Here is a 24,627-nt window from a genome sequence, read left to right as displayed (position 1 = left end):
ACATTTCCATTTGCTTGTGTAAATCCTCCTGGTAGAGGATTTTAGTGAAGCTACTATGATGTCTCTAACTGGGTTAGAGATCAAAGGAAGCCTGGCTAAGGAAGGAAGTGGAGCAACCATGCTGTGAGGTTGAGAGAAGGGATTGACCGGTGCAGCTGACCGGATTGGTGAATCAGTAGATCTGGCACTGGGTCCAGATGCCACGGCTGCACCAAAAGATGATGATGGAGGAACGGGAACCAAACTTGTCGAGGCCAGTAAGGGCAATGAGAATCAATTTGGCTCTCAAAGCGGTAGCTTTCTGGATTACCTGAGGGATCAGAGGAAATGGAGGGAAGGCATAAAGAAGTCCCTGGGGCCAATCCTGGGTCAGAGCGTCTCTGGGGGGATGGCCTGATAGAGGAAGAGGCTGAAGAAGTCTGGACATTTGCTGTTTTGGGGAGTAGCAAAAGATCGCAACATGGACCCCATGCCAGAAAAATCTCTTCCGCTATGGATTGCTTGAGAGACCACTCGTGAGGCATGAGGATAGCTCTGCTCAATCTGTCCGCTATAATGTTGGTTTTCCCAGGGATATGCGTTGCTACCAGAAACCGATGAGAGGAGATCGCCCATTGCCAAAGTCTGAGCTTCTCGACACAAGGGGTAGGACTTGGTTCCGCCCTGTTTGTTGATATACCAAACTACAGACATGTTGTCTGTGTGGACTGCAATTGTCCCTACGGGAAGAAAGTCGTTGAGGGCTTGCAACGTTAAAAGCACTGCTCTCATCTCCAGGACATTTATGTGCAGATGGTACTCGAACGGTTGCCACGTCCCATGAACCATCCTGCCCTGATAATGACCCCCCCCACCCGATCAGGGAGGCATCCGTGGTGACAGTGGCTATCGGGGACGGAGGTACAAAACACCTGCCTTGGTGAAGCTGAGACGATGTGATCCACCAAGCAAGATGTTCTTTGCATGTTTGTGTCACCAGAATCTGGTGACGCATTGGGAGTTGCTGGTATGACCACTGTGTGAACAGCATCCACTGAAGGAGGCGCATGTAGAATCGAGCCAGAGGAAGAAGAGTAATGGCCGCAGCCATGAGACCTAATACTTTTAGAACCATTCTGGCCTGTACTTTCTTGCTGGCCAGAATGATCCTGACATGAGTCTGAATGTCTGAAATTAGAAGTTATGTACTCACCATAACGTTCCATCTGAGTAGGTGTATTCATTTGTCTGCAACCTGTGGGTTATGGATCCGATATCGGATCCGAACCGGCATGGTTTTCCAGCTATGGATCCAAGCTCTCAGCTCCTCCCCTCACCCATAATGCCCTGCTCTACCCTCATGACCTCAGATCGAGTTTGCCAAAGCAACAATACCCTAAAAAGGGTAACAAGGAATATGCAGGAAACTGAAAGGCCAGGGGGATAGGAGGGCGGGATGGTTGCAGACAAATGAATACACCTACTCAGATGGAACGTTATGGTGAGTACATAACTTCTAAATCTGAAGTAGGATATTCATTTGTCTGCAACCTGTGGGACAGAGTCCCCAGCTACCTGAATCTTGGGCGCCATCATGGAAGGATATTCCGGAGCACCTGAGCCAAAGGATGCTCTACCCCTAGATGCAAGATCCAACTTATAGTGAGAAATAAATGTATGAGATGAAGCCCACGTGGCTGCTGCACAAATATCATCTAGAGGAATCCTAGCCTTGAAGGCTGCCGAGGTAGATACTGACCGGGTTGAATGGGCATGAACACCCCGGTCTTGAACCTTCCTGGCTTGATAAGCCAATAAAATGCACTGTGAAATCCAGCGGGACAGAGAAACTTTAGAAATTGGCTTGCCCAAATTGAATTTTGCAAAGGAAATAAACAGCTGGTCGGATTGCCTATGACCAGCTGTCCTGTTGAATAAAATCTAAGTTGCCTGTGAACATCTAGTGAGTGTAGCTTATATTCACCTTTGTTTTCATACTTAGGGAAGAAAACAGGAGGTTAATGGATTGATTGATGTTTGCTTCAGAAGCGATTTTAGGAAGGAAGGACGGGTTGGTCCTGAGGAGACAGTCGGATGAAATACCAAGTAAGGAGGTTTAGCTGATAAAGCTTGAAGTTCACAAACTCTCTTGGGTGATGTAATGGCTACCAAAAGGCTGTCTTGTAGGACAAGAATTTGAGATCCACCGTAGCCGCGGGCTCGAAAGGGGGAGCGGTCAAGGCCTGTAGGACCAAAGAAAGGTCCCAAGGAGGAACTGCTTGTTTTATAGGGGGCCTGAGAAGGAAAGTACCTTTAAGAAATGTTTTGCACAATTTGGCTGACATAAGAGGATTAGACTCTTGACCAATGTGATAGTGAGAAATTGCAGCCAGTTGAACTTTGACTGTGGAACTGCTGGCACCATCATTAAAGAGAGAGGTTAGAAAATCAAGCACTACAGGGAGAGGAACCGTGAAGGATTTAGGCCTTGCCGCCGCCCACACAGAGAAACGTTTCCATTTGCTTCGGTAAACCTTTCTAGTGGATGGTTTATGAGCCGCCACCAAAATAGCCTTTACCGGTGAAGAAATACCGGGAGTCCTTATCAAGAGTGGAACTGGAGCAGCCAAGCGGTCAGCTTCAGGTTGTCCAGGTTCGGAGGAGGAATGCAGGATGGATGGGATATCAGATCCGGAATGGGATCTAGAATCCAAGGAGGATTCACCGAGTGAGACCTTAGGAAGGGGAACCAGATCTGTCGAGGCCAGAATGGAGCGATGAGAATCATTCTGCAACCCACCCGAGAGGCTTTCTGAAGAACTTGCAGCATCAGAGGCAAGGGTGGATAGGCATACAGAAGACCGGGTGGCCAAGCATGCACCAGAGCGTCTCTTGGGGTACCTCGGGAGGAGGTATTAGAGCGAAAAACTGTCGCACTTGGTGTTTGAGGGAGAAGCAAAAGATCGCATGAAGGGGTTCCCCACCGTGCGAATATGCGTTCGCTACTTGACAATTGAGAGACCACTCGTAAGGGGTCAGAATGGTGCGACTGAGCTTGTCCGCTAGGATGTTGGACCGACCGAATGTGCGTTGCTATGAGAAAGCGATTGGTGGAGATTGCCCATTCCCAAACTCTCATGGCCTCTCGACAAAGAGGGTAAGACCTTGTTCCCCTTGTTTGTTGATGTACCAGACAACAGACATATTGTCCGATTGAATCGCAATTGTTCCCAAGGGAAGAAAGTCCTGAAGTGCTAGCAACGCTAAGAGCACTGCTCTCATCTCTAGAACATTGATATGCAGTAAGGTCTCTGAATCGTTCCACGTGCCTTGGACTGTCCGGCCCAAAGTGCCCCCACCCGAGGCGGAGGCGTCCATGGTCACCGTGGCGAGAGGGGAGAAGCACAAAATGGGCGACCTCGTGGAGGTCCGGGAGTGGAGCCACCACAAGAGGGACCGCTTGCAAGCCTTGCTGATCGCTATGGGATGATGCATGGGAGAGCAAGGTATGACCACTGTACTAAGGCGTCCACTGTAGAATGCATATTGAGCCTGGCAAGAGGAAGAAGTGCTATAGCGAAGCCATGGACCCTAGAGCCCTCAGGACCAACTCCGCTGGAACAGAACTTGAATGGAGAATGGCCCGCACCTGGAGCTGCAGATTTAGAACTCTGTCCGCAGTGAGGAAGGCTCGTAAACTCCTTGTGTCTAATCTGGCCCCTATGAAATCTAAGAGCTGTGTGGGCCAGGTTGGACTTTTGTATTTATTGTGATGCCCAGAAATGGAGCAAGATGGAGAAAGGAGTCTCGCCGCAAGAGAAGTAGATGCCTTGTTGGGGCGGTAAGGAGCCAGTCGTCCAGGTAGGGAAAGACCTGCACCATCTGAAGCCTCAGGTGGGCCGCTACCACTGCTAGTACTTTGGTAAACACCCTGGGGCTGTGGTGAGACCAAAGGGAAGGACCCGAACTGGTAGTGACTGGCTCCCAGCGAGCGGAGAAACCTCCTGGAGCGCCTGTCCATCAGGATGTGGTGGTAGGCGTCCTTGGGATCTATCGGGCACATCCAGTGATTTTCTCCCAACCGGGAGACAATAGATTGCAGAGTGACCATGCGGAACTTTTCTTTGGGGACTGCCAGATTCAAGAGAGAGAGGTCTAGGATTGGTCTTAGTTCCCCGTCTTTTGGCACTAAAAGAATCTGGAGTAGAACCCTGATCCGATCTGGTCTGGGGAACGGGCTGGATGGCTCTTTTCTTTAGCAGATGGCCAATTTCTGCCAGCGGCCTCCGTTGACCGGGTGGAACGTCTGGGAGGGACTTCAACTTTGGAAGGTGAAGGAAAGGAATGCGATATCCCCTGGATATGATTTGGAGAACCCAGCGGTCCGATGTTATGGACTCCCATGCCGCTAGGTGCCCAACGTCCCCGACTGCCTCCAGAGTAGAGCAGTCGGGCAACCCTCAGGGTTGCTGCTGGCCGTTCAGAGAAAGGTTCCCTGGACCCGAAGTTTCTGGGAGCCCCTCTGCCTCTAGGGCGGCGTCCTCCTGTCCTCCTCTGCCACGGAAGGACTGGTTGTCCGGAGCAGGCTGGGACTGCTGCGACTTCGGAACCACATCTTCTTCTGACCCTTTTGGTTCCTAGAATAGGGCCTCTGGGGTGCAGAGAAGCGGATTCCGACGGCAGACAGCGTCTTCCGTCCTTCTCGCTCTGGGTCAACGTCTCGCGAGCGGTCTTGCCAAACAGAGCAGAACCATCAAAGGCGTTCGCAAGCGGCGCTTGAAGGGCTCAGAAAAATCGCAGTGACGGAGCCAGGCCTGGCGTCTAGTGACCAGTCCTGTCCCGCAGCTCTAGCGGCCTCCGTTGCATGGGAGAGTAACCGCATAGAAGTGTTTGTGACTGACCTAAGAGTGGCCATTTTGGTGGAGTGCAGAACTCTGTCCTCCTCCGAAATGGACTCAGGGGGGGATGCAGCGTATTCCTTAATAAGATCTCGCTGCATCCGAATAACATGTGCCAAATAGTTCAGCGCCCTTACCGAGAAGGTCCGAACTGAACATCCGCTTCCCCAAGCGGTCCATCAGAGACTCCTTGCTCGGTGGGTGGACTGAGGGACTCTCCTGAGCCAGTTCCCTCTTTGTGGCCGCCGCCGTCAACATGGCATCTACAGGAGGCCCCTTACTCCAATGGGTCCTGTCGGAGGGCGGACTAAGGATCCTATCCGGTCTTTTGGGAATTGGCTCCACGGTGTCGGTTCCTTCCACGCCCTGGTGGTAATAAGGTCCACCAGGGGTCGGCAGGGGACACCCAAGAGGTAGACGGGCCCGTTTCGAATGCCTCCAAGAACACGGACTCGTCCGAGGAAGACTTGGGGGCAGACCACCCCTATCGGAGCATTTCCATGATGTCTCGAAGGAGACATCCTCGGGGTGACCGTGGGGGCCTTCCTTCCTCCAAGTCCGTGTCTTCAGTGAGAGACTCGGGAGTCAATGTGCCTCCTTTGCGTATGCTTGCGAGGGCCTCCTCTGGGGGCTGTCAGAGGAGTCCTCGCAGCAGCAATTTGCTCCATGGGAGCAACTTGGGAACACAAGCGGGCTGTCCCAGGGCCGGATGGTGGAAGCCTGGCCCAGTGCAGAGGGCGGACGGAGCCGAAGCAAGTGCCGGGGTCCGGAGACCCTCAACAGAGCCCTCTCCACTACATCAAAAGCCAAGGGAGCCGACCTCGACCAAAGGATCCGACAATCGGCTCCCCTCGGATCCGAAGAGTGGATCGGAGCGGCGCCGGACTTTCGGATCCGAAGGGACAGTGCGCTCCGACACAGGCGGCGAAGGAGCACTGATCCCCGGATCGAGCTCGGATCCAGGCTCCGAGAGATCGGGTCCGACGCACTCGAGGGCAGGGTGGGATCCAGTACCAAGTACTATCGGCTCCGACCTCCCCGGCTCGAAGCTGCTCGGCTCCAGTTGCTCGAACCCGGATGGCGGGTCGGAGAAGGAGCAATAGGCTTAAAAGGGTGTTGAGCTCCCGGAGGGGAGGCAAGACACTCCCATCTGCATCTGGGCCTGGATGAACCTTCTCATCATCCGGTCCAGATCAGCATCAGAAAGGCTATGGGTAGATCTCGAAGAGGCTACCGAGGTAAACCTGGAGTGCCTCCTCGATAGCCTCGACGGAGATCGGGTCTCCTCCTCCTCAGGACCCGGAGAGAAGCACACAGGGGACCGGAGCCGGGAAGGAGGAGACGAACGAGCGCGGGAGAAGCCAGCTTGGCTGGCGGGCCGAAACAGAGGTCTCGGCCCGGCTTGGTGCTTCTCCCTCCGGTCCACAGCTGCATCCCTCTCCTCTCCAGAAGCGGGAGTTTGAGTCCCAGGAGCAGGAGGGTGCCACAGGTGGAACAACTGCAGAAACAGTAGTCCCGAGCGGAGGCGGAGCGAGTCCGGGCGGTAAAGACCCGCCAAGACCAGCTTGGACCTCCGCTCCCTCAGTGCCCTGGGGTTGAACCCTGCACAAATGGAACAACCAGATGTGAGGTGTTCAACCCCAAGACACTAACACACCGAGTGTGGCCATCAGCGGTGAGAGCTTATGGCCACACTCGAGCATTCAAAATATAGATTTAGGCTGTTCAGCCATAATCTATAAAACCTAAAGTTACAGAAAGTAACTTAAACAACAAAAAGCACACAGGCCTACACATGTAAAGGAATAACCAACTTAAAATAAAGGAAACCTACTACTTTCACACAAATTTAGTTAAAGAAACAAAAATTTTCTGTTTTAAACAAGAAAATAGTTCACTGCTATGTATCCACATCCAGTTACCAGCGGCAAACAAGATGTGAGGGAGGAGAGCTGATCCGCATAACCATTGCAGACAAATGAATATCCTACTTCAGATCTCTTTGTTCTGTAAGGGTAGCTGACATCCGAACAGTGTTTAAGTTTGCGCCTATGAAGGTAATAGACTGGCAGGGCGATAAGGATGACTTTTCGAAGTTGATTGAGATGCCCAAATGAGAACAAAGGTCTATTGTGTAATCCCTGGCTTGTATAAGCTGATGCCTGGTGGTGGCTGACAGGAGCCAGTCGTCGAGATACGGAAACACCTGGAATCCTTGACGTCTCAGGTGAGCCGTGACCACTGCCATGCATTTGGTGAACACTCTGGGGGCTGTAGTGAGACCAAAGGGCAGGGCTCTGAACTGAAAGTGACTGGACCCCAGCCGGAAGCGGAGAAATCTCCTGGAGCGTCTGTGAATTTTGATGTGATAGTACGCATCCTGAAGATCTATTGAGCACATCCAGTTGTCCTTCTGTAAGAAGGGCAGAATTGACTGAAGAGTGACCATTCGGAATCTTGTCTTCCTGACAGACTTGTTGAGTCTGCTGAGATCCAATATTGGTCTCCAGTCTCCCGTCTTTTTGGGGACCAAAAAGAACCTTGAGTAGATTCCGGGCTCTGAATGGTCTAATGTAACTGGCTGAATGGCTCTTTTTTGCAGTAGTTTTGCGATTTCTAACTCTGCAATGTCCCTTAGACCGGGTGGTACATCTGGAAGGGAACTTGAGGGGAAGGGACTTTCCTCGAAAGGAATTATGTAACCCTTGGATATGATCGACTGTACCCATCTGTCTTGAGTGAGGGAATGCCAGGCTTCTGGGTACAGTGATAATCTTCCCCCGACTGCCTCCAAGGAGGGACAGCCGGGCAACACCTCAGGGATGCTGAAAGGGCTTATCAGAGAGAGGCTCTCTGTTTCCTGGTTCTTCGGACCCCTCTGCCTCTAGAGCGGCGTCTGTTGTTGTTACCCCTCTGCCTCTAGGGGTAAACTGACCACGTGAATCCGGCGTGACTCCTTGGGATTTACGGAACCACATCTTCCCACCCTTCTGTCCTTTTGGATAAGGCCTAGAAGGGGTGGAAAAACGGACTCCAACAGCAGAAAGAGTCTTGCCGTCCTGCTCACACCTGGTCAAGGTTTCCTTCACCTGAGGGCCAAACAAAGCTGACCCATCAAAGGGAGAATTTGTGAAGGACGCCTTAAAGGGATCCGTAAAATCACATAGCCGCATCCAGGCTTGGCGTCTAAGAGCCACACCTGTGTCTACTCGCTCCATCCGCAGCATAAGATATTAGCCGCATGGAGGAGTTAGCAATGGAATTGAGGGTTCCTAGCTGCGAAGCAATCTTTTCTTGAGCCCCTGCAGCTGTAGGATCCTGAACTACTTCTCCCAGCTCCTTGAGGATATCTCTTTGGAGTCTGGTGAAGTGACATAGGTAATTCAGCGAGCATAGCAAAGGTCGCTGAGGAAAACATCCGCCACCGTACCTATCCATGGTCCTAGAGTCCTTATTAGGAGGATGGACGGGCACGGAAGGATCTGCAAGTTCCTTTTTGGTGGCCGCAGCCACCACCATGGCATCAGCGGGGACACCCTTGGTAAGGAATTGTTTGTCACTAGGGCAGTGATAAATTTAGAAGGCCTCCTAGGGACTGGCTCTACAGAGTCAGGAGCTGCCCACGCCTTTCGTGCAATAACCTGCATAAGGGGTCGAAAGGCGGAGACACCCAGGAGGTGGAGGGCCGAGATCCAAACGCCTCTAGGTATACTGACTCATCCTCAGAGGGATTGTTGGTGGGCCAGTTTCCCTCTGTTTCAGAAGTTCTAGGATGTCTGAAAAGGAGACATCCTCAGAGGGGATCTAGGGGATCCCTCTGACTCATCAAAGTCAGTATCCGACGTGACAGACTCGGGGAGTCTACATGCTTCCTCTTACAAGTCCTCTTCCTAGGAGGATCTCCCAAAACATCAGGAGAATCCTCGGAAGAGGGGAAATTCCCAATGGGGAAACCTGAGGCGGAGGATCTCTGGGTCCTGTAGCAAGAGAAGTGGCAGAGATGTCAACAGGTACAATAGAGGGAGGAGCTACGGGAAGAGACTGCTGACTGATACCAGTGGCCAGTACACTCTTCATCACCTCGAATGCTCCCTCCCAGGCAGGTCCGAGAGAACCAGCTCCAAGAGCTAGGAACTCCAGGGACCACCGAAGGGAAGCATCCGAGGCAGATGTCGGAGCCGAGCTCACCAAGGCCGAGGCTCCAAGGGAAGAGCGGGTTCGGACAAGGGTCCGATGCCACTCACCCTCGGAGGAGACCATGGAAGCCTGACCACCGAATCCCTCTAAGGAAGAGGAGATAAGAGTAGAGGCTGAAGGAACAGAAGGGGGTATCCGTCCTCCAGCCATAGCAGTAACCATGCCTGAAGACTCCAACTCCAAGCTCTGGGGTAGAGTTGAAGGAGGAACTGTAACGGGGTGTGGACCAACAGTCGTCTGCTGAGACAGACTGTGAAGCATTTGGGCCAGTACCTGTGACTTGAGCAATCTGCTGACCACTCTCTAGGTCATGGTCTGACAACCTGGATGACCTTGAAGATCGGCTCCGATGGCTCCGTTCCGATAGAAGAGGTGAAGCCGGAGCCGAAAGTATCGGCTCCAAGGAAGGAGACCTCGACCTCTTCCTGGAATGAGCCATCGGAGCCGATGCTACAGATCCTGTCGGCGCAGACTTCTCGGAGCCGACAGAACGCCTCGATGTATCAGCTCCAGCCGGAGCCGATACAGCCACCAAAGTAACGGTGTCGGAGCCGATCGGAGCCGACACCGATGCCTGTGCCACATGGGTGTCGGAGCCGATCGGAGCCGACATCGAAGTGGACAATACAGTTTCGGCACCGATAGCCATCGGTGCCGGCTTAGTCAAGCCAGAATCGGCTCCAGCCGGAGCCGATCTCGACTCAGTACGAGTCGGAGCCGAGGCCGCAGGCTTAGAAACAGAAGCCTGGGCCTTGGAAACTCTTGCTGGTTTCGGTGGAGCCGACTTAGCCGGAGAGCCCTCCGGCTTAAGAAGGCCCCTAAGAACCAGTTTGTTATGTCTCTCCTGCAGGACTCTCTGGCTGAAGGAGTGACAAATAGCACAGGAGTCCTGCAGGTGAAGAGGGCCCAGACAATACAGGCAAGAAGTGTGACCGTCTGTCAGAGACATTTTCTGACAGCACGAGTCACACTTCTTAAAACCTGAAACCCTCTCCTTTGACATGGTGCCGACACACAATACACACACACACCAGTCAAAAATAAATTAAATTACACAAAATACCAAGAGGTATTCTATAAAAAACACCAACACACACACCCTAACAGGGGGGGGATGGGATAGGGATAACTAAGAACAATTTAAAAAAGACAGGGAATTTCTGTCAGCAAGGGATAGAAATTAAATTTAAACTATCAAAAAATTAGTTTTTGACTAAAAAGGGGCTTGAAAATCACAAAGTGAAACAACTTACCAGGAGCTGGTAAAAAGAAGACCTCCCAAGCGAAGCGGCAAACGAGATCTGGGTACATACCGCCTTGCATCATGGGATATGGGGCTGCCTCGAGCTGGTAAAAGGAGTTCTCGAGCTAAAGCAAGTGCCGAGTCGGAGCCGAGGATCGGCTCCGAACCCATCAAGCAAGAATGAAGGCGAGATTGACAACTTAACATCTGTTTTTTGCCAATGAGAACACACAAGTATCTGATGAATTTAGGTTTGGTAGATCATCGTTTCAACCACCTATGAATAAATATGTCTCCATATTTATGGATTCAGTTATGAGGGATCTTCATTTTGAAAACTATGGTAATATCATGTTACAAAACAATCTTACTCCAGGTGATAGGTTGGCACTGGATGAATTATGTAATAATAAAGAAATCACAATACTTTCAGCTGATAAAGGAGGCGCAGTGGTAGTTCTTAACACTGATGATTATATACAGGAGGGCTTGTCACAATTATCAGACAAAACTTGTTATATGCACATGCCCATAGACCCCACACCTCATTTCAAAGAAGAAATTGATTCCTTCTTGAAACTTGCTTTAGAGGAGGGGATTATTAATAAAAAAAGTTTCTCTTCCTTGACTGTCTCTGAGCCTCGTAAACAGATTTTATATCTTTTGCCAAAGATTCATAAATCATTGAACAAACCCCCTGGTAGACCTATAGTTTCTGGAATAGGATCTCTCACTGAACCTTTATCAGCCTTTCTTACGAAATATCTCAAACCTCTGCTGGGTTTGATTAGGTCCAGGTTGCAGGACACAACCCAATTTTTACAGATCATTGGGGATACCCAGTTAGAACCAGGATGGTATTCATGCACCTTGGATGTCAAGGCATTATATACCAGTATTCCACATTAGGCAGGCCTACAATCTCTTGAATATTGGCTCAGTAGGGCAAATTTGTACTCTCCCGGGTTCAATACTCTACTAATTTGTTTGTCGGAACATGTACTCATCAAAAATGTGTTATATTTTCAAGGCCAGTGCTATTGGCAATTGCAGGGTACAGCAATGGGGGCATCCTTTGCCCCCATTTATGCTGACCTGTTTATGGCTTACTTTGAAGAGTACATGATTTATGACAACCAGCATAACATCTACCAGGTTGAGATGGATATCTGGCGACGATATCTGGACGACTTCTGGCTAGTGTGGCGGGCGGATTTGGCTTACTTACATGAGTTTGTTGATTACCTTAATAGTAATGTTTGGGGACTTGAATTTTCATTAACATCTGATCAGAATACTATCAATTTCTTGGATGTTACTATTTCCAAAAACCAGGACCACACATTATCTTGTAAGGTTTTCCGTAAGTATCCGCAATACAACACTTTGTTACATGCCTCGAGCATGCATCCACGCCACACTATCAGGAGTATTCCAGTTTCACAATTCATGCGCATTAAGCGCCTTAGTTCTCAGGATGCTGAATATGAATCAGCCAGCATGGATTTATGTACCAGATTTGTCAACAGGGGTTATGATTATAAAGATATCAATCTAGCCAGATGTAGGGTTAATCATATGAACCGAGAAAAGTTGTTGGAGTATAAATCTGAGACAAACACTACATTGAATACCACCATACGATTTATCACTACCTATGGCAGGAATATTAATATGATCAGGAATATCATCAATAAACACTGGAATATTTTGCTTGCTAATGATCATTTGAGGTCACTTTTAGGGCAACAATGTAAATTTGCTTATAAACGTGGCAAAACATTGGGTTCTTATCTTTCTCATTACAAACACATAGGTAGTGGGGGTACCACCTATAAACAACTTACATTACAAGGGGATGAGTTATTTGGTTCCTTTCCTTGTGGCCATTGTGGGTCTTGTTCCTTGATGAATAAATCCAAGGAATTTTCTAGTCGTAATACCAGCAAGATATACAATATTAAAACCTTTGGCAACTGTGGTAGTGACTGGGTTGTGTACCTAGCAACCTGTTATTATGGTATGCTTTATGTGGGCCAAACTTCAAGGGCCCTCAGATCAAGAATGAATGAACATCGCAGTGATATTAAGAATCACAAACCCAGCAGTGCTCTGTATCAACACACTCTCAAACATCATCAGGCAAAATTCAGTTTTATGATTATTGATCGCATTACAGGTGATCGCAGTCATAAACAAGGTTGGCATGGTCTTTTGGACCATAAAGAAAAATACTGGATTACCAGTTTGGGGGGTCTTTTCCCTCCTGGTCTAAATGATCACCTGTAATTGGTTGTATATATCGAATTTCTCTGTACATAAGATTGCAGATGGTGTCTCAGTGTTTGATATATAGACATCACATCTCTTTTTGGGAATGTCTCCTTATGTTTTGATGAATATGTTTTCAGTATGACATTGCCAAACCCAACAGTGTCCTGTATCAATACACTTTCAAACATCATAAGGCAAAAGTCAGGTTCATGATCATTGATTGCATTACAGGTGATCGCAGTCATAAACAAGGATGGCATGGTCTTTTGGATTATAAAGAAAAATACTGGATCACCAGTTTTGGGGGATTTTTTCCCTCTTGGTTTAAATGATCACCTGTAATTGACTATATGTATTGAATTTCTCTGTTCATAAGATTGCAGGTAGTGTCTTAGTGTTTGTTATACAGACACTACATCTCTTTTTGGGAATGTTTTCTCATGTTTTGATGAATATGTTCTTAGTATGATATTTCTTTGGGTCTCTTTATATTGCATGTTCAAGGGTTACACATAGTTGGTTTTCATATTGGATGTTATATTACATGGATGAGTATAGTATGTCTAGTTATATATATATTCATATGTTTTTCATTTCTCATAGGTTATTGCTGACTATATGTAGGATTTTCAGGACTATTTTTGATCATACTTAAGTATTTAGAGTCAAATGGAGATGTTTTCCATTCATCTCCATTATTTTCAGATTATTTGTAGTGCATTTACCTATTTATTTTTTAATAGGGTATTATTGACAATAGTTTTGTTCATAGGGTATCTCTCTAAGATAACATGTTTATTTTTATTTTTTCATTTTGTATCCTGACATTGTTTTTTACATCAGTTCCTACGAGTGACTGTATTAAGCTTTATTAAGCTTCATTAAGCTTTAGGCTTTTCATTGCATTCTATATTTATGAATTATAGTAGGTGTCACAGTAATTATGCTAGTTGTTGTCATGTTTTGCATGACGAAACTTTTTAGGCTTTGGTTGTATTTCACATTTTTCAATCTCTCGTGAATATTCATGATTAATCAATGCCTATTGGTTCTTATTTAATATATATTATGTATGCTAACAGGACATTTTCTGTTTGTCCTACACTGAAGAAGGCAGTTAATGCCAAAACCGGTCTGTTAATAAAGGATTGGAATATTTACATCTGGATCTGCCCTTGCTGGTCTATTTTTTTGTTTTTATAGCCTTTGTTTTATCATTGTTATTTTTATATCCTGAAAAGAAAATGTTCTGCAGCAGTGAGATGCCTTTTTCTGGATTTATCAGTCACAAAATAATATCACCTGTCAATAAAGCTAGTTTTCTTGATTTCCATACCAATGATATCCTTGCATTTCTGAGTCCCTTAAAATCTTTGCTACTGCCTCTACATATAAAGTAAATAACAAAGGGGATCAAGGATATCCCTGCCTGGTTCTTTTGTTCAAACACAATGTATTAGAGAGGAAACCTCCCACTTTCATTATTACCTCAGATCCTTCATACATCCTTCTAATTAACTTTATTATTGTATCTGAGAATGCAAATGCTTCCATTACCCTACTCATAAAATCCCAGCTTATTCTGTCAAATGTTTCTCCACATCAGGAACCATCAACAACGTTTGTATATTCTTACATTCTGCTTCCCTTTGGATCATCATTGTTCTAGTAATCTTGTCAAATGTTTACTTTCCCCTCCAGAAAACCCACTGATCCCTATCAGTAAATTGTACCAACACTTTTGCCATTCTTTTAGCTAGTACAGAGACAAACACTTTCTAATCATAGTTTAAAACTGAAATGGGTCTATTTGAAGCTAGATCTCATGTGTCTTTAGCATCTTTAGGTATTACAGCCATCACAGCTTTCTTCCAGAATGTTGGTGCTTCTCCTCAGTTTAAAATATTGCAAAACCTTCCAGATCTTTATCACTTTCTTCCCTTCTAGCTTCCGAACTTCCACAAGAATATCATCTCTTCCTGGAGACTTTCCTGTAGATTGGTTATACATCACCTTTTTTATCTCCTCTTCTCTTATTCTGTTAGCAACTGAGCCTCATCTACCTCTAAACTTGGCATATTTAATTCTTCCATGCACATTATCATTTCTGCTTTTTCATGATTTATACATCATTTCTATGCTTTATAAAGATTTTCATAAATTTTTCTAAAATATTTATAATACCTCTTCAGGATCTCTGGTTATTTTCCTTGTTATAAGCTCCCAAGCTTGGCAACAACCAAGGGAGCCCGCAGGATTTTTTGCAGGGGGGTGCAAACCCAGAGCACCGCCCCAGCCCCACCCCCTTAAAAGCACCACCCCCAACCCTGCCCCCCCCCCCAAGACACATCCATTTCAGTATCCCATTACTTGGCTATTTCTCCCCAGTTGCCATAAACACTGTTCAAAACTCTTGGTGTGCATACTGTTTTATGCTTTACTTCTACAATGATTACAGATATTTGGTTTTAATTTACAACTTTTATTTCAAATTTTAGGGCCTCAGGGCCAATAGCCTAGTAACTTCCTATTTTATAGCACAAACACTGATAGACATTTGCTAAACTTAAACAAAGCAATAGTCTTACAATGAAAACAGACTTAGTATTAAACCTTCTCTACCTTTGAAACTTGCATTCACTGAAACAGCATTGAAACCCACATTCAAAGAAAATGCATCTGGCCAGTGGCAGGTTAAGTTTACCTTTGGACTGCTTTCAAATCATAGGCCCTTTGCACATATTTCAGAACCATGCATAACTGCTTTGGATTAATCTTCCTGATTGTATTAATTATGATATATAATAATTGAATTATATCCCTTGTTAATACAGCACCACTTAGAGAGTGTGTTTTATAGTTTTGAACATTTTTTCCAGTAAGCAATGAAACAAAACGGGTGACGTACAAGAGTGGAGGAAGATGCACACAGGTTGATTATATCCTATGTAGGAGGGCCAGTCTGAAGGAGATTGGAGACTGTAAAGTGATGGCAGGGGAAAGTGTAGTTAAGCAGCATAGAATGGTGGTCTGTAGGATGATGTTGGTGATCAAGAGGAGTATGAAAGCAGTGCCAAGGATTAAATGGTGGAAGTTAAAAAGGGTGATTGTGAGGTGGAGTTCAGAGAAGAGTTAAGACAGGCACTGGGAGGCAGTGGAGAGTTACCGAATAGCTGGGTAACTACAGCAGAACTAGTAAGGGAGACTGCTAGAAAGGTGCTTGGTGTGACATCTGGACAGAGGAAGGAGGACAAGGAGACCTGGTGGTGGAATGAGGAATTACAGGAGAGTATACAGAGGAAGAGGCTGGCAAAGAAGAAGTGGGATTGTCAAAGAGATGAAGAAAGTAGACATGAGTATAAGGAGATGAGGCACATGGCAAAGAGAGAGGTGGCAAAGGCTAAGGATAAGGCATATGGAGAGTTGTATGAGAGACTGGACACTAAAGAGGGAGAAAAGGACCTGTACCGATTGGCTATACAGAGGGACAGAGCTGGGAAAGATGTGCAACAGGTAAGGGTGATAAAGGATAGCGAGGGAAACGTACTCACAAGAGAGGAGAGTGTGTTGAGTAGATGGAAAAAGTACTTTGAGGGGTTGATGAATGAAAAGAATGACAGAGAGAAGGTTGGATGATGTGGGGATAGTGAAACAGATTAGCAAGAAGGACGTAAGGACAGCTGTGAAGAGGATGAAGAATGGAAAGGCTGTTGGCCCTGATGACATACCAGTGGAAGCATGGAGGTGTTTAGGAGAAATGGCAGTGGTATTTTTAACTAGATTGTTTAATGAAATTTTGGAAAGTCAGAGGATGCCTGAGGAGTGGAGAAAAAGTGTTTTGGTACCTATCTTTAAGAATAAGGGTGATGTGCAGAGCTGCAGTAACTACAGAGGGATGAAACTGATCAGTCACAGCTTGAAGTTATGTAGTGGAAGCTAGGTTAAGAAGGGAGGTGATGATTACTAAGATCAGCAGTATGGTTTCATGCCAGGAAAGAGCACTACAGATGCAATGTTTGCTTTGAGATTGTTGTTGGAGAAATACAGATAAGGTCAGAAGGAGTTGCATTGTGTCTTTGTGGACTTGGAGAAAGCATATGACAGGGTGCCTAGAGTGGAGTTGTTTTATTGTATGAGGAAGTCAGGAGTGGCAGAGAAGTATGTAAGAGTGGTACAGAATATGTACAAGGGTAGTGTGACATTGATGAGAATTGCGGTGGGAGTGACAGATACGTTTATGGTGGAGGTGGGATTACATCAAGGATCAGCTCTGAGCCCTTTCTTATTTGCAGTGGTGATGGACAGGTTGACAGATGAGATCAGACAGGAGGCCCCATGGACTGTGATGTTTGCAGATGACATTGTGATCTGTAGTGAGAGTAGGGATCAGGTTGAGGAGACCCTGGAGAGGTGGAGATATGCTCTAAAGAGGAATGAAGGTCAGCAGGGTTAAGACAGAATATGTGTGTGTAAATGAGAGGGAGGGTAGAGGAATGGTGAGGTTGCAGGGAGTAGAGTTGGTAAAGGTGGATGAGTTTAAGTACTTGTGATCAGCAGTTCAGAGTAATGGTGAGTGTGGAAGAGAGGTGAAGAAGAGAGTACAGGCAGGGTGGAATGGGTGGAAAAGAGTGTCAGGAGTGAGTTGTGACAGACAGGTACCAGTAAGAGTGAAAGGGAAGGTCTACAAGAGGGTAGTGAGACCAGCTATGTTATATGGGTTGGAGACAGTGGCCTTGACAAAAAGGCAGAAGTCAGAGCTGGATGTGGCAGAGTTAAAAATGTTAAGATTTGCACTTGGTGTGACTAGGATGGACAGGATTAGGAATCAGTATATTAGAGGGTCAGCTCAGGTTGGACAGTTTGGAGACAAAGCAAGATAGGCGAGATTGCGTTGGTTTGGACATGTGCTGAGGATGGATGCTGGGTATATTGGGAAAAAGATGCTAAGGATGGAGCTGCCAGGTAAGAGGAAAAGAGGAAGGCCTAAGATAAGGTTTATGGATGTGGTGAGAGAGGACATGCAGGTGGTTGGGGTGACAGAGCAAGATGCAGAGGATAGGAACAGCCGAATGATGATGATGATGATGAATGAAACAAAACATATGAACCAATAATGACAAATTGCCCAATTTAGAACATTTCAACCGTAAAAGGCCAGTTAAACATCTATCACTACAATCCACCAATATCAGTCAATGTGCACAGTCTCTGCAGAAGTAAAAGTCATCTGAAAAATTTCACATTAAAGAGATCTGAAACTAATGGAGAGGTTGTTGCTAGAAAACAGCTTTATATTTCAGTGTTTCATCTACAAATTCAGTGCCTGCTCCCCTTAAACAATAAATTGCCTATGTTACATTTAAAAAAATGCTAAGCTTGTATATTGCAATAGGAATAAGTGGCAAGCGGAAACACAGGTTCATAGTTACTGGGCATCTCATCCAACGGAGGACATAGTCAGGACTACAGCACTCCACCCCTTACAATACAATACATGCGGTGGGAGTACAACCTCCAGCCTTCTACACCAAGATGCAAGTATGCTAACTGCTGTGCTACTAAGACTGTTTTGAAATTCTACACCACACTAGTGATACCATTTGTTAAACAAAACAGTTGCACATTTTAATCAGACTTGGCATGAGCAGCAGTAAACTTCTCTTCCCTTGAAGCTCACAATTCCTTGAAAATAAATTCCACCTGCTAACTCTAAATAGGGCATTTCACTCTCTCTCACACACACATACCTCAGCCTCTGTGAAAATCTGTACAGTTTAGAAATATGAATCACATACAATGTCATTCATACATACATCCCCCGACCTCCTTAGAAAATGGATATAACAAAATTGTTTCCATTAGTATGCATTTTCTGAGGATATGACGTCTAAAACTCAACTTCAGTCTTCAGTGATTTGCCAGAAATAACACAATTTTATGAGAAACAATCTGAAAATATGAGGCATATAGTAGTTAATAAACTGTTAATTTGCAAGCCTTTGTCATGAAGACCAGCTTGAAGAAGCATAATTAGAATACTCAGTGTTTTTGTGATGTTGTGGGAGTTTTGAACATTCTAAGAACTGTGCAGGTTACTTCTTCCTGTCCAAAAATAAATAATCATAATATTCGTAATCATATGCTAAAAAGCCAATGAATACAAGTTAGAGAATAAGCAAAAAACAGTGAAATGCATTTTAAACCATTGTCATTTATTAAATAGTTCTGAATGCTCGCAGTATACCAAAAGGATAGTTTATATACTAGTTTATAGAATGACACTTCTGATAAAAAAAAATTAGGATTGTTTTTCTATGTTATTGTCTCTTTTTAATGATAACAAAACTTAACATCTAAAAGCAATTTGTTATGGAAATATTGAATCTTAGAAGGGAATATTTTTCAGATATTTGTTCAGATACTATTAGATATAATATTTAAGAAAAACATAGGACTAATTCTAACACTAGTACTACATTAAAGGATATTGAATATATAAGGGTAAGTATAAATGTTCTATTATATGACATTCTACACAAGGATTATAGCTAAAATATAAAACCTAGGGATAAAGTAATAGTACATGATATAGTATGCAAACAGAAATAGAACGCAGAATAAATATACATACTATATATATATATATATATATATATATATATATATATATATATATATATAGAGAGAGAGAGAGAGAGAGAGTGTTAAAGAATATAAATATGTCTACAAGAGTGGGAGGTTGGCATAGTGGTTAAGGTGTTCACCTTATAAGCACAAGGTTCAGGATTTGATTCTCACCTGGGATAATTGGCTGGGCTTGGAATGGCCCACAAGGACAGTTGGCCTGGTACTAATTTATGAACTTATAATCCCACGTATAACTTTACACATAGTAAATAAAATAGAAATAATATAAAATCATCTGACCTATAAATTAATAAATATGAAAATAACAACTGATTTCCTCCCTATACTAGACTAGGGAGATAATGTGAGGTACAGTGAAAGTTATTGTAGAAATCAATTTGGCCAACTTATAATAAAGATTCTGAACACCTGTTTAACTTTTCTTATTTATATGATGTCTTTCAAGGGTCATTTGCTATATCCCATGTTGTCTGTTATGCAAGAGATTTAAGGAATCCCACAATGGAAAGTCTAGCCTTGCTAGATTTTTCTTTTAGTTCTTGCAGCAAATAATAAAGAAGACTGCAAACAAAGTCCCAGCTATTCTTTTAGTTAAGTAGTATGGCAAGCAGGGACACACTAGAAGCAGCTCATTCATTCATTTAATGGCAGATGTGTTCTGACCTTGACTTGTGTTAGTTTATTCTAAGTTTACATACACGAGTCATTGAGATACAGAAAATGATTCCTTCTTTTTTCTTTTTCTCTCTCATTTTTGTTTTCTTCCATCATTGTAGTGTGAACTTTATTTTTTTTCTATATTTTTCCATTCCTGCCCAGGGATCTTCGATACCTTTGTTTTTTTGTCTCTGTTTTATTAACCACACATAAATCAATTAACCATTATTTGTTTTGTTTCAAGACCTCAAATAAAGTTAACATTCTATAGGAAAATTGTAAAGATGCATTTATTTATATTAAACAGATGTAATTGCTTTTTGCTGTATTCTTAAGACATATTCTTCTATGTTGTTAATTTTTTGAATGGCCATTTTTTCTAACACTACATAATTGAAATTTAAGGTACAAATCAGCTTCCACATTGATCCCAAACATTCAGTGATATACACAACTGGAATATTGGAAGGAATGTTGTGGACTCTAATTTAATTGTGGTGAATGTAATTGACTGAATTTTATATATAAAATTAATGCTATGATTTAATGTCAACAAGATTAGTATCATAGCTGAGAGAGTCACCATCAAATTCCAAGGCAGACCACAGGGTTTAGATGACATTACATCTACAGGGCAAATAAAGTGCAATACTTGTATAACTCAGGAGATAAATATTACCATGTGTGACAACTTGACAAGCAAATATGAGGAAAGGTCTGTACACTCTGTCACAACAACTCTTCAGGAAATAACTTTCACAAAAATATGTTTGATATAATTAAGAACTGTTCTCTTTCTCTCTCTCATTCTCTCTCATATATGTGCAGAACAGCTATTGCTTCAAACAACGCTTTCTCCAAGGACTATTTTTTTTTTAGAATTATTATTAGTAATAAACGCATTAACCATGATATCATTAATCTAAGGGCAGGTTTGTTAACATGTTCTACTTCAATAGTCAGTAAGAAGTGAAATTCTTCAAAATTCTACTGAAAATACTTGTGGATAAAGAAACTTGATGAGAAAATCTTCTTTGCCCAGTACTACAGTTATATCATCATTGTATTTTCACCACTGAAGAGAGAGTTGTAAAATTTTCATTTACCAAATAATATTTCTATATCATCTTGTAATATTCATACAAGTTTGTCCCTCCATGGATGTAGTTTACACTCCTTTGCAGAATCATGAAGTTTTACATGCACTGAAATTCCCTGAAACAAGACTCCAGCACTTGAGTTACAAATTTTTGACCATAGGCAGGCTTGCACACTGAAGAATGAATTCAAATATTTATAATCAGCATCTACCTTAGTACAGACCCTTTTCGGTGTGTGAAACTCGAGGACCATGAACGCTTTAAGATCCCACATAAGTACAGTACGGCACGGTATGGTACGTTCCTCTGCTGTATATAAATAAACAAAACGGAGCACTTCTCTGGCAGAAAAATCCTTACCTCAGTCAGCCTGCATATAAACAGAAACGGCAGCACATAAATGGATCGTCTGCGACTCTGGCAACCTTCACGCACTTTTGGGTTTGAATTTACGTTAGCGTGCAATGCACGCATGTGTCTTCTATGGTTCTGGCATCTATGGATGCAAACAGCGTTCTTAAAGAGGAACGCCTAACGCCCTTTAAAAAAAAAAAAAAAACGTTTTTTTTTTAAATTAAAATAAAATTAATTTCTCTTTTCCAGGGGGGTGCAAGTGCACCCCCTTGCACCTGCCTGCGGGCGCCCTTGGCAACAACCCTTTCTACTGTTGCCTAGGCTCTTGTGCTAATAACTTTTATGCTCTGGAGTTATTATCAAAAATAAGAAGTTATGTACCTACCATAACGTTCCATGTTAGTTGTCTTCTCTCGCCTTCTTTCTTGCTGGATGGGTTCGGAGCCGATCCTCGGCTCCGACTCGACACTTGCTAAGCTCGAGAGCTAATTTTATCAGCTCGAGGCAACCTTATATCCCATGATGCAAGGCGGAGACTACCCAGATCTCGTTTGGTAGCTAAGGAAATAGTAATATATTCTTCCAACTGTAGAGGAGGAAGAAAAAGTAACAATACTAAATCACATCATAATCCTCTAGAAAGGATCAAGCTAATCTAGTGACACTAGAAGCTGAATAGCTAGAAAAGGAATAAAACCTCTTAATAGAAGAGGCATAATCTTCTCGGTCTGACCAGGCTAGGGGGATGGAGGGTGGGACGCAAGAAAGAAGGCGAGAGAAGACAACTAACATGGAACGTTATGGTAGGTACATAACTTCTTAATGTTAAGTTGTCAATCTCGCCTTCATTCTTGCTGGATGGGACCGCGTCCCTAGCACCTCTATCCTGGGTGGCTCAATGGAACAGACTCTTGAGAATGGTGGAACCAAAATTAGCTCTGTCTCTGGAGGCCAAGTCTAATTTGTAATGTGAAACAAAGGTATGAGGAGAGGCCCATGTGGCTGCTGCACAAATAGTGTCTATTGGAAGTCTAGCTTGAAAAGCTGTCGATGTAGCTAGAGCTCTGGTAGAATGGGCTTTTGGCTTAGAAATGAACTCTTTGCCTCTGAGCTGATAAATGTAAGTAATCACAGAAGACAGCCATCTAGATAAAGTCACCTTGGAAACTGGAAGGCCTTTCCTGTTCTCTGCATAGGATAGAAACAGTTGATCAGATTTCCTAAAAGGTTTAGTTCTGTCCAGATAATATCTGAGCTGGCGGTGAACATCAAGACAATGTAACTTTTGTTCCGCTCTATCAGAATAATTCGGGAAAAACACTGGAAGATCAATGGATTGAATTAAATTCGTCTGCAATGCCACTTTTGGTAAGAAAGACAGATCAGTCCTTAGAGATACCCTATCTTTGTGGAAGATTAAGTAGGGAGGACGAATGCAGAGAGCATGAAGCTCAGATACTCTCCTGGCGGAAGTAATGGCGACTAGAAAAAGTGTCTCCCAGGAAAGAAATTTCAAAGAACAGGTAGCCGCAGGTTCGAAAGGGGGAAGAATCAAGGATGTTAATATTAAATTTAGATCCCACTGTGGTGGGGGGGTCTCTAATCAGAGGTTTAAGTAAAAAGATACCTCGAAGGAATGCCTTGCAAAGTTTATGTGACATAATGTTGTGGTCCAAAAGGCCTATATGAAAATTCGAAATGGCTGCCAGCTGAACTTTTACTGTGGAGGAAGAGGATCCTGAATGAAAAATCTCTGCTAGGAAGTCCAAGACTGAATGAATCGGAGCAGTATAAGGATCTATGTTCCTAGCTTTTGCCCAGAAGGAGAAACGTCGCCAGTTACTAGCGTAAATCTTTCTGGTAGAAGATTTTAGGGAAGCTACTATGATATCCCGGATGGGATTAGAAATCATAGGAAGCCTGGCTAAGGATGGAAGTGGAGCAACAAAGCAGTGAGGTTGAGAGAAGGTATGGATTGGTGCAGCTGCCCCGACTGGTGGGTCAGAAGATCTTGAACCAGGTCCAGATGCCATGGCTGTACCAAGAGATAACGATGTAGGAACGGAAACCATATCTGTCGAGGCCAATAAGGGGCAATGAGAATCAACTTGGCTCTCAAGATGGTTGCTTTCTGAATTAGTTGAGGTATCAGCGGAAAGGGGGGAAAGGCATAAAGAAGTCCCAGGGGGCAATCTTGGGTTAGAGCGTCTCTGGGGGGATGGCCTGGAAGGGGGAAGAGAGAGAAGAAGTCTGGGCATTTGCTGTTTTGAGGTGTAGCGAAAAGGTCGCAGCAAGAAAGGCCCCACTTCTGAAAAATATCTTCCGTCACTGATTGTTTTAGAGACCAGTCGTGAGGCATGAGAATAGCTCTGCTCAATCTGTCCGCTATGATGTTGGATTTCCCGGGGATATGCATTGCTACCAGAAACCGCTGAGAAGAGATTGCCCATTGCCAAAGTCTGAGAGCCTCTCGACACAGTGGATAGGACTTGGTTCCGCCCTGTTTGTTGATATACCACACTACGGACATATTGTCCGTTTGGACTGCAATAGTTCCCAGGGGAAGAGAGTCGTTGAGGGCTTGCAACGTTAAAAGCACCGCTCTCATCTCCAGGACATTTATGTGCAGATAGTATTTGAAAGGTTGCCAAGTGCCATGGACCATTCTGCCCTGATAATGCCCCCCCCACCCGATCAGGGAGGTGTCCGATGTAACAGTGGCAACCGGGGCAGGAGGAACAAGGGGTCTGCCCTGATGGACTTGAGGGGACGATATCCACCAGGTCAGATGCCTTTTGCAAGTTGGAGTTATTGTGATCTTGTGATGCATGGGAAGTTGTTGAAAGGACCATTGGGTGAATAGCATCCATTGTAGAAGACGCATGTAAAAGCGGGCAAAGGGAAGAAGTGTTATGGCGGCCGCCATAAGACCCAATACTTTCAGAGCAAATTTGGCCTGAATTTTGTTGCTGAGAAGAATCACCTGGACGTGACTTTGAATGTCCAAGATCCTTTGGTCTGTTAACTTTGCTGAAAGTTGTACGGTGTCCAATTTTGCGCCTATAAAAGTAATAGATTGACAAGGTGACAAGGCAGATTTTTCGAAATTTATAGAAATCCCTAGCCCTCTGCAAATGTGAATGGTGTAATCTCTGGCTTGGAGAAGTTGATGCCTAGTGGTGGCAGTGAGGAGCCAGTCGTCTAGATATGGAAACACCTGGAATCCTTGAAGTCTCAGGTGAGCCGTAACCGCTGCCATACATTTGGTGAACACTCT

This window comes from Protopterus annectens, chromosome 8.part0 (genome assembly GCF_019279795.1).
Source record: "Protopterus annectens isolate FY-2018-M chromosome 8.part0, PAN1.0, whole genome shotgun sequence".
Classification (NCBI taxonomy): Eukaryota; Metazoa; Chordata; order Ceratodontiformes; family Protopteridae; genus Protopterus; species Protopterus annectens.
The sequence above is the reverse complement of the archived record's forward strand: the minus strand, read 5'-3'. Positions refer to the sequence as shown.